Source organism: Urocitellus parryii, chromosome 10, assembly GCF_045843805.1.
Source record: "Urocitellus parryii isolate mUroPar1 chromosome 10, mUroPar1.hap1, whole genome shotgun sequence".
NCBI classification, from domain to species: Eukaryota; Metazoa; Chordata; class Mammalia; order Rodentia; family Sciuridae; genus Urocitellus; species Urocitellus parryii.
Window position 1 is genome coordinate 50524795 of NC_135540.1, and position 12121 is coordinate 50536915.

Sequence of the window (12121 nt, forward strand, 5' to 3'; positions counted from 1 at the left end):
CAGTAAAGTAATGGTACTGGTTTATTTGAAAACCTACTAAAATTCCCTACAACCAAACATTAAGCTTTCATTTGGGTGAACTGTTCTATTTTTTTTTTTCCAGTTACTTCTAAGCAAGTGTGTAATTTGATTTTTTTTTGTGTGTGTGTGTGAGAGAGAAACTATTGGAGAATAAACTAAAAGTGAAAGCAAATCTCAAGGAATCCCTAAAAAAAAAAAAGCCTCATTTCTTTATCTTACTGCCAACATTTGCTTTTTTTTATGAAGGAGAAAAAAAAACAATAATAACTCAATACCATAGGAAATTATGAATGTGTTGTTTATTTAACAATAGTTAACTGCCCACAATACAGAGCTAAGAGACTTGGCTAACTCTGAAGTGTAGGAGTGGATAGGAGATAAGGCGTGGGGGTGGCTGTTTTTATTTTAAGCTTTTTAACACTACTTGATTTATATTCTATGTGCATGTAGCATTTCAACAAAAAGAAAACTTCACTTATAAAAATAAATTACCAACTCCCAAACCGTGCATTAGTTCTTGCATTAGATATAGATATAGAACCACCAAAAGAGAGTTAGATCCGTCCTCTTTGAGTGGAGCTGCTCCCAAAGATCCTCCTGGTGTGAGGAGAAATTGAAACACAGGAGGCCAGTGGCTGAGGCAGCAGTTGGCCTTGGGACATAAGCAAATAGCAAGTGGAAGCATTACTTGGATTAAGGGAACCATAGAGCAAGTGTCAGTACAGATACTTCCTAATGCCATCCTCTCTATGCTGCTTCCCAGAGCCATGGGGTAGATGGATGTTCCCCATCAGGGAAAGGAATCAGAGGGCAAGTGTTATGATTTAATATGAAGTGTCCCCCAAAAGCTTGAGTCAATGAAATTTAGAGGTAAAACGATTGAAACAGTGGCATATATCACCAAGTTGGTACCAAGGAAATATTTAAATTTACTGGAAGAGGTAAGAATTTGGCCTGGTAAATTTATTGGACAGAAGTCAAGGCAGTAAACACTTCTACTCAAATAGCAAAATAGTGCTGAAGGTCATCCAAGGGAATTCTGTAGTTACATGTGGCTACAATTGCATTTCTTTGAATGTACAGAAAAAATCCAGTATTCAAAGTATGCCATGAACATAATAATGATGTAAATCAGTGTTTCTCAACATGGTCACTATTGGGATGTGTAAAAATAGTCTTAGACTCTTTGTAGGGTATTTATTATCCCTCAGGCCTGCCACTAAAAATAATGTTGCTCTTAGCTTTCTCTGTACCCTTTGGTGGCTTCTAACTCTCTCACAGGTTTTCTTTTCTCTAATACTCCAACAGGGATTACTGAAGTGGGAAAAGAAATTTGGTAAAAGAGAAAGGTAATGTAATCCAGGATTAGGAGAAAAAGATTTTTTGAAAATCTTTCCCAGAAGTTGACTAAAAGCTCCTTCATTTGTATTGGAAATTAATGGAGAAGTAAGAATTTTAAGAAATTCTTTGTAAACTCTGTTCCCATTTATTGTGTTGGAGAAAAAAAAAAGAACTTGATATTAGCTATGATCGTTGGATGTTTTTCCTCTAAGAATCTCTGTACTGTGTAGATTTTTGTCTGAGAGAGAAGGGGGACATGGGGAGAGAGAGAATACTATCACATAAACAGGAATTTTGGCACCGGAGTTAAATGGGGGCCTCTGAGGAGAGGGTGCAAAATTTTAACTGCCTATATATATATATATATATATATATATATATATATATATTGATTTGATGGATTTCAGTGGAAATTTACTTAAAATAAATAATATTGCATGCTTATTTATTCAGAATAAAATACAAGAAAGAAAATTGCCTAGCACTTTTTTTTTCTTTACTGGTTATTGAGGTAAAATTTATATACAACGACATTCAAAATGTTAAGTGCATAACTTCATGAATCTTAACGAATACATGTCATTGACTTAAATCTATCAAGACAGAGTTTCCATCATGGCAGAAAATTGCCTCCCTCAGGTGATATTTTGCTATCTCCTTTTCTGGTTGGGATTTAATTCCTTCTTAATGACAATTGTTTCGTTCTTCTGATTCATGATAATCTGTGTGTTTCTTTAGGCCACATCAACCTAAGCCCCGAACAGAAACCCCCAAACCGAATAAAGTGGTGTTTCTCTGAATTTTTTTCAGTCATTATAAGTGGATGCCAGTCAATCTCAAATTCATCAGAAATTTAGTAAGATGATAAATTATATAATCAAGGCCAAAATCATTAGAATTCACATTTACACACAATACCTATTAAAAGACATAAAATTCAATTTATTTTAGAAAAAAATGAATTGAAATAGAACAGTAGGGATTAACTTGATAAGAAATGTTCAAAACCTATGCCACAAAAACTGAGTCACCTCAAGGTACACAAAATTACACTTGAACAAATCGAAAGTTGTACCATATTCTTAGCTAGCAAGACTGAATACCATAAAGATGATAACCTTCCCTAAGTTAATTATAGGTTTAAAGTTATCCAAATAACATGCTCATTTTTTTTCTTGAGCTATTGCAGATGGTTAAGATTTTAATTTGGAAGAACACCAAGCAAGAATAGCTAGGAAAATCCTTAAAAAGGAGAAACAATTGGGGTGCCAGTCCTCATAGATATTATTCCAAGTGCAACAGAGATTTCAAGGTTAAAAGATGATGTCATAATTCTCAATTTGTCAGAGTCATTTCCTGGCAAAGATTTAAAGATCTAGAAGAAATAAAAAAATGATAAATTTTCACAAGATAATTTTTAATAAAAACCATACAAAAATTAAAATAAAAATATAAACTGGGAAAAGTATTGAAACTGTAGCACAAAAGATTAATATCTCTAAGGTACAAACACAGTAGAAAAATGCCAGTTATTACATTTACAGTAAAGTAGCCAGAACTTAACTGGTCAAAATAACAATGAAATGCTAACTGCTCCTAATAAAACAAAAAGTTGTTTGATCTCACAGATAAGAGAAATACAAATTAAAATTATGCATACATCCATTTTCCCTACCATCAGAGTGGCAGCAATTAAACAGATTGACAATACACCCTGTTGATGGGTGGAAATGCAGAAAGTTCTGAGCTCTATAGAGGGATTTATATACTCATTGTAAAAGTACTAAAGGATGTATACACAAAGCTTTTTATTGTAGAACTATTTTCTGTAGGAAAAGACTCCCCAAAGTCAATATAAGAAATAGCTGAATAAACATTTCTGTAAATATACATTCTATAAATATACATTTTCAGAATGAGGTACTGTGCTGCAGTGAAGAGAATTAATCAATATATCTTTAGAGTGCTTTTAAATGTGCTCCAGATTAGATTATTAAGTAAAACAGTCAAGGAGAAAATTATGTATATTATGCTTACTTTTTATCTAAGGAAGTAATTTTTAAAATTTGCATTAGAAAAATGAAAGGTTGACCTAAAACCAAATGGAAAAGGGTTGTTTATAGAGCAGAACTTTTTCAGCAGTTGCACAATTGATATTTGGATTGGATACATTTTTGTTGTAGATTTGTCTTGTGCATTGTAGTATAGTGAGCAGCATCCCTGGCCTTTACCTTCAGTTGCTAGTAGCACATGTGGTAACTGCCAGGTATTGCCAAATAGTCCCAAGGGGGCACTGTTGTCCTCATTTGAAAACTATGTAGAGAGTGGTAGGGTTTCAGAGTTGAGGGGAAGAAATGGAAAAGCTGGACTTCTTGACATGTATTTTTCTTTTCTTTTCTTTCTTTCTTTCTTTTTTTTTTTGTAGATTGATCTTGAAACCAAGTAAATGTTTTTACCTATTCCATAATACATTAATCCCCTCAATTTAAAAACAGTTACTAAAAATTGCAAACAAAATGAAACTAATTAAGTTGGGTTAGCCACATAGAGAATAGGTATTTCAATTTACTTTAATAATGATTTGGTTATACAATCCTACTGAATATTGCCTAAGGAGAAAAGAATTGCAAAGAAATATTAATCTTTTAAAGGGAATTGGTGTTTTTAGTAATAACACTGATATTGTTGTTCAGAAACAAAAGCAAGTAAGTAATTACTTTAATGCTGTTAGGAACCAATATTTCTAACATAAGTAAGTAGATGTATAAAACAACAACAAAAAATTAAGTGAAAACAACTCATTCTAAATTTGGGTTGGAAATATTAATAACTCATAATATTCCTAGCTCTTTCTGCTGAAAAAGCCCTGAGATAATGCTCAACCTATGGCCTCTAATTTTTTTTCCCATGAAAAGAAATTACAGCTTCTTTGCATAAATAAGTGTTTCCAGGTCTGGGGCACAAAATGCATAAAAGAACTTGCAAGATCTTTTCATACTAGGAAAGAGAGAGAGAGAGAGAGAGAGAGAGAGAGAGAGAGAGAGATAGATATACCAGGTGCTACTGCTATAGAAATCTCTATCCTTATCCCAGATGCCAATCCAATAATGAAGACAAGATTTTGAAAAAAGGAAAAAGAAGTTTCATTTCTTTGCTAGTAAAGGAGAAACACAGGGGAGTCCTGTCTCAGAGGCTATGATTCTATTAGGGGGAACAGAAGGCTTTCAAAAAGAGATGATTCAAAAGCTATATTCCAGCTGTGCCCTGTCAGGGGTCATATTCACTTGTAGTCTTGAGAGAGCCATTTCTTAGGTCTTGTGGCCAGTCCTGAAGCCTGAGCCCTTCATTCCTGTGGTGCATGCGCTCAAGAACAGATATCTGGCCCTAGGATGGAAAGAGGATTAATTTTGCTTTTTCCATGATTAAAGAGAGTGAGAGGGAAAAGAGAAAGGAACAACAACAACAAAGTCAGTTTTAAAATTAAGCTGCAGTGGCAGAGCAGTAAAGTCTATATTCAGAGCATGAAGAGGACTTCTCTTATACTACTATGGTTCTGGACACAAATGCTAAATTAAAGAGCCTCCACCAGACAAAGAAAAATAACTGAGGGGCTGTGGCTCAGAAGTAGAGCACTTGCCTGGCACATGAGAGGAGCTGGGTTTGATCTTCAGCACCACATAAAAGTAAATAAATAAAATAAAGATTATGTCCAACTACAATTAATATATATATTAATATATTAAGAAACATTTTTCAAAAAAGAAAAAGAACTGAACTGGACCAAGTATGTTAAACTTCTTTATGTCATCATAATGATACTTAATCTTAAAAAAATCTCATTGATTATCTTTGGAGAATGTTACAGAACCAGTTCACTTTAGTCTGAATCTTGGTAAATAAAGAGAAAGTATTAAGTATTTGAGAAGTCCCTTAGGGTAGTTATATAGATGATAAGGAGATACTTTTCTTTATTTGATTATTCTAGCTAATAAATAAGGAATCATAGAATTAATAATCATCAATTTAAATTCCTAATACAAGAATATAGCTAGCTGCTAAAAACATTTCAATGGAAGGATTAGACCAACAACATCTAAATTCCCTGAGAAAGACATAATCAGACATTATATATTTCCAAATAGAAATACACAAAACCAACTAGCATAAGTGAGTAGGTGTATAAAACAAAAAAAGTATTGCAAAAATATGGATCTAGTGAAGCCTCTATATCTAACTACCCATTTACAGACCTAGAGGAGAAAGAATAATATGCTAACACCACAGGCATATAATCAGCAAAATCCAGAATGTGTGGGAAAACTGCATAGAAATAGTCATCTTGTTTGTTGAAAAAATTGCAAGGGGAAAAAAGAGGGAGAGGGAATGTATAAATTAAAAGTGACCAGATCAACCCGTCATACAAGTGCAATATATGTCTTCCAGAATTGTTTGGAATTTGAAGTTGTTATCGAGCATTTCAGGCACGCTTTAGGGGTAACATTCATAAAGATTGTACTTCTTGGTGAAAATGAAAATAAAATTGCTTAATGAATCATTCTGCTTTTCCCTTACAATCCATTAACATTTCATTATCTATCTCTAGCAGGGAAATAAGTGGATACTCCTTATTTATTGCTTCTCTGAAGTTAGATAAAATCTCCCAATTGTTTGTTGATTTTTCCATAATTTCAACAAATTCTGGGCATAAGGCTTTCTAGAGCTATTTTAATGTCACTTCTGTGAAGTTTGTGTTTAAAATTTAAAAATCATAATATATTTATCTCCTTTTCCTTCTCAATACACCTTAAATCTGTAGTTTGACCAATTTATTTTAAAATGAAGTCATTTTCTGTCTAAAAATTTATCATGCCTACCTTGAAGACTAGCCCACAATAGCATGTTAAAATACTAGTTAAACATATTTCTTCAATTTTGTTCATGAAGGTATTAGTGGAAAGGGGAAATGTGACAAAATATCCAACCAACCAACAAAAATAAAAAGGAACAGAGACTATAATTTATATGAAGCAGAGTTGATATTTTGAAAAGCAGGATTTGACTTCTGTTAGAACTTTGATAATTGATTCTCTCCATCACGTCTACCTCTTGCCTTTGTGCTGAATTTGTCCCCTGGATTAGGGGAGTGTCATTCCTGTCTAGTATGTGGGACTCTGTAATGGCATCATTATTTCCCTTTTTTCTCTCTATAACTGCTCTCCACTAGACTGGCACAGTAGTGCTTATGAATCAGTAAATCACATTTTTTTTTTAATGAATCTATGCAGCCGCTACTGAGTTTTCATTTCCAGAAATCATGATCTTCAATAGAGGCAGAAGGAGAAGCACCACCTGTGCCCCCAAACCCTTTAAGTTTCCAAAGTAGGGTTTCAAGGTTGTTCAAGTTAAATTCTACTACATTGTGACTATGTTGACTATGTTTATTACAGTTAAATCAGCAGAAACAAGTTGGCACTCAGTATGGATTGTATATTTTGCCCAATCCACTTCAGAACTATGTCTTCTTTATCAGAGTCTTGAAAATAATTATTGTTCTGTAGTATCTCTATGATATAACTAATGGGAATCATTCAGTTCCTTGTGTCAAAATTTGAGTTGATTTTAAAATATTTTAACAATGCTTACCCCAAATACTGTTGTGAAGTGGGAACATATTTTAGTTTGAAATGAACACCAAAATGGATTTCAAAAATCAGTGCTGGAAACTGAGCAAAGTATCACATACCTGTAATCTGGGCTACTTAGGAGGCTAAGGCAGGAATATCTCAAGTTCAAGTCCAGCCTGAGAAATCCAGTAAGACCCTGTCTCAAAAAAAAAAAATAAAAAAATAAAAAAATAAATAAATAAATAAATAAAAGGGCTGGGGATGTATCTCAATGGTAAAATACTCCTGGGTTCAATTCCCAGTATTGAAAAGCAAAATGCTGGCATTGTGGTTCTAAAATTTATCAGCTGTATGACTTATGATTTGATGTGAGGTGTCCCCCAAAAGCTCCTGTGTAAGACAATGCAAAAAAGTTTAGAGGCGAAATGAAAATCTCAACCTAATCAGCGCATGAATCCTCAGATAGGACTAACTGGATGGTAACTGTAGGAAGGTAAGGTGTAACTGGAGGATATGGGTCCCTGGGAGTACCCTTTTGGGGTATGTGTTTTGTCTTTGTTGAGCAGAGCTTTTTGTCTGCTTCCTGAAGCCATACCCCCAGTTGCTTTCTTCTGCCACACCATTCTGCCATGAATGTTCTGCCTCGCCTTGAGCCTTGAGGTATGGAGTCAGCCATCTATGTACTGAGACTTCTGGAACTGTAAACCCCAAATAAATTTTTCCTCCTCTAAAATGGTTCTGCTCAGGTCTTTTGGTCACAGCAATAAGAAAGCTGACTAAAACAGTAATTTATTACTATGCAATTAAACTTCTTTAATGCTGTGAGGTGGAAAATGAAAATTCCTGAAGTTTTTGTTAATATTAAATGAAATGATACATGCAAAAGTACTTGGAAAACAGGTTTTGTATACATGGGACTGTTTTGGTGATATTGCTATTGACATATCAGCCCTTGAATCTATGATGATTTTTAAATTATATTTTCTTTCTCCGGTTGTTTCCATCTGTGAAGGAGTTTACATTCTTTTGGTCAAACTTCTCCCTGAGAACCTGAGATAGCTTTACAAGCCTTAATTTTCACTTTGTTCATAATTTACTGATTGGTTTATAAATTTTTTTTTATGCTGAGAATTGAATCCAGGGCCTTATGCATGTGGGGCAAGCACTCTACCAACTGAGCTATATCCCCAGCCCTGGCTTATAGTTTTTTGATCGATTAAGTTAGGACGATAATACTGATCTCATGACATTGTCATGAGGGCTAAACAGAAAGGTGAAAAAAAAAAAATCCAGACTTTTTGTTTTAGAATTTGTCTGGAACCCATGAATCCAACTATGTAATGTAGAGTTTGTCTTTGATTTTCACTATTTCATCTAACTCATGTTTTCAAAAATTAAAGCCATTTTCTCATACAAACATCCTCTTGTCTTTTCTATCTTATTAACTAACCCTATGATATGCCAATAATTGCAGTCAGAAATCTTGGATTGTCTCTTTTATTTTACATACTGTAAGCTCAAAAGGACGGGTACAGACCTCAATAGATTCAGGGAAGTTGTTTATTGTTCTTTGCGGACTCCGGCTGCTTGGGGTTCATTTTCTGGATGTGAAAATGGCCATCAGTTACAGAGGGGATTTTGGTTTATAGGGTATAATTAGGGTGGTTTCATCATTGGAACTTGTGGAACTTGTTCGATAGTCAGGGGCTAGTTATGTAGGTTAAAACTTTTAACCCAGGAGGGCAGCTGTAAAGGGTTGAAGCTCATCATTACTTTGCAGAGATAGGAATCCAGATTTTGAGGGGTAGGTATATCTTTTTTCTGTAATTGATTGTCTCCCAGAGTTTCAGTATTCACCTCCTTCCTTCAGGGCCCATTGTTATAAGGAAAGGGTTTCCTGGAAGGTTGATGCTTGGCTAGTTTTTCCTCCCTCCTCCCAAGCTGCATCATCTCTATGCTTTCCTTTGGAGGTTATTTTGTAGGATTATTATTTTCCATAACTCTTCTCATACAATTAAGTCTTATTGAGTTATATCCCATAAAAATTTAAAACTTGTGACCCTCCATTTCTATATAATTATTGAGATGGGGCAAAGGACAGGTAGCTGATTATCAAAGAAAGGGAAATGGGTAGATGGCACTTCCCCATCAACTGGTTGCTAATAACTCCAGGGGAAGGGAAGGATTTCACTTTCCAACATAAGCCCTTAACCCCTGGGGCCACCCTTTCTTGCCTTTTGGGCAGGTCAGCAGAGAAAAAAGGAGATGGGGGTCTATAAAAATGCAAGACACCTCCACTCCTTTTGAGTCCCTGGCTCCTTTTAACACCAGGGGAATGAGGACCCAACCTTCATTTTCAAGACCAATATGGCTACCATAGTTTACTCACTTGCCTTTTTATACCTGGATTATTCCAAGTTTTCTAAGTCCCCTTTTGGCCTTTAAAATTCTATGTCTGCCTGCAATTAGTTCTCCTCATTATAGCTGGTGGATGTTTTTTGGAATGCATATCTAATCTAATGCATCTAATTTCTTTGAAACATTAAATAATAATAGTAATAACAGGCAAATGACCTTACGTTTAATGTACAACAGTTCATTTAATGTTCCCCCATTTAGGATAAGATCATATTAAGGAAGCATCCATTGAGTCTTGTTTTATGAACTCTTTCTCTCTCTCTTTTTTTTTTTTTTTAAATGCAGAACTTCTGAATGCTTTTTCTGCACCTCTGGAGAAAATCATATGATTTTTTTCCCTCTCCCTCAAGCTATTAATAGACTTCGTAATATTGAAGGAAGTATTTTTACATTCCTGGGATAAAACTTAATTGGTCATCCTGTGTTTTCCTTTTCATGTGCAACTGGATACTATTTTCTAGTAGATTAATTAGAATGTTTACATTGATAATCATAAGTGAAATTAATTTGTAGTATAAACTTTGTAAATTTAGGTATCAACATTTCCCCTACGTCTTTAAATTGAATTCATATTTATTTTTCCCCCTTTGTGTATGTTCTGAAACAACTTGAATAGAATGGAAGTTGTATGATCAAAAATATTTAATAAAAAAATCTCCCCAGAGATATTTTGGTTTGGTGTTCTTTATTGAGTAGTTCTTTTATTTAATTTTTCTATTTCTTTGATAAAAATTGGTCTGTTTAGAGTCTCACATTTCTTCTTTTTTTGTGTTAAGTTGTAATTACTAGAAAATTCCCATTTCACTCATTTTAAAATAATTTGCTTATGCTTATGTGAAGTAGTTCTTTAAGTCTACAAATTTATTTATATTATTATTTGGCCCTTATCATTTCTTATCTTAGTTTAAGCTCTTTCTTTTTATTGTTATCTTATAATAAAATTTTTGTTCAAGTGCTAGCATTTTATTTATATATTGGTTATACTAGTTTTCTGTTTCTACTTCATCAATTTTGAATTGATACTTAAAGAACATATTCTAGATGAATCTAGAAACATGGTCTTAACTGTAATAATTATGACATAATATATAAAAGGTAAGCATGAACTAGTTTTTCAATGAAAATTTTACTTTTATATTGAAGAATATTTGAACATATTATATAGTTAGAAGGAACACTTGGGCATCGGGAGCTGCCACATAGGAGCTGAGCGCCCCCTAGCTTTGAGTTATGGAAATTTGGAGACTGGCTTCCCTGACCTGGAAGCAGGTGGATCCCTATCTCTGCTCAGCAGAGGAAAAAAGCTTTGGGAGTGGGCATTACCCAATAGGAGTGGGCTGCCCATTATAACATTACCCCTCTGCCTTATATGGATGGAATGTTCTTTTGAACAGTCTCCCCCAATAAAACTAGGATCTGAGACATGCTCTCTCTCTTTCAAACGAACCCCTAAGGTTGCAGAGCCGTCCCAGATTTTGAAAAGGTACTTTTGTGTGCTTGTGTGCTTTCTTCACCGTTTTCCTAAGTTATTGAAGTAATCAAATTTTGTGAACCCAGCTAGTTCGCAGCTTGGTTAGATGGCGATACTTGGTTTTTCTAGAATTTTATCAGTTTTGCCTTTTGTTGAGACTTAATCTATTCCTATCATTTTCTTTTATGTGGTTTGTTTTTATTTCTCTAAACTTTAAATTTAGTACAGAGATTATGCTACTTATAGTTTTTTCATTCTCGGTTTCAGGATCCCCTTATTCTTCTTTTGTAAACTCTTTAGCTACCTGTAATAAATATTACTATTGACTTTCAAGATAGCTGATCAGACAGATTTAGAGACTCTACATAATCTCTCATCTAATTTATTTATGGCTGCAAGCATGATAGATTAGCACATTATTACTATTATTGATTCACTAAATGTTTTATAAACATACTACCAGAAATAATAAAATCATAAAAGCATAAGTCCAGAAATAATATTAAAAGTTTAATATTTATTTTTATACTTAGGTATGTTATGTCATTTTAGACAGAAAACTTGTTTACCTTTGTTCATCATTCACACAGGTAAGATCTTATATACAATAAGAATGTCTTTGATTTTTGTTTTTCTATTACTGATAGAAAATGACTTGTTACAGTTATCTACATGGAAAAACTATTTGGTTTAGAAATTTATATTGTATCCAATCTGAATTCTATTTAATTTGCAATATACCAAGTAGTTTGCTCAAATACAGTTTCTATGAAATATTTTAAATTTTCAATATTATATCTGGCTTATGGTATATGTTAGTCAAGAAATTTGCAAATACATTTATAAACTTATGTTCTCTCTACCTGCTTCAATATTGCTATGAAAACACTGTTAAGTGTAATTGTAGTATTAATTTATTTTAATATCTCATTGAATACCTTATTAAAGTATTAATATAACTTTAATATTTTAATATAACTATTTTTAATATTTCTTGCTTGCTCATTACAGATATTATCCAGTGTACAGAATGGCTCTAGACGATAAAATGTATTAAGTCCAAAATGCTCATAGTGCTGGGATTAAGAAACTTTTATTTAGACAAATGATATGTGGGGGGAAATCTATTGGATGGTCTTTGGGAATGACTTTCTTGTTGTCATATTTTGTACACAATATAAGCTTGCTTTAATTTGGTTTAAGTTGGAGTTGGTGGTATTTTTCTTTGGGTCGTGGTTCAACAATA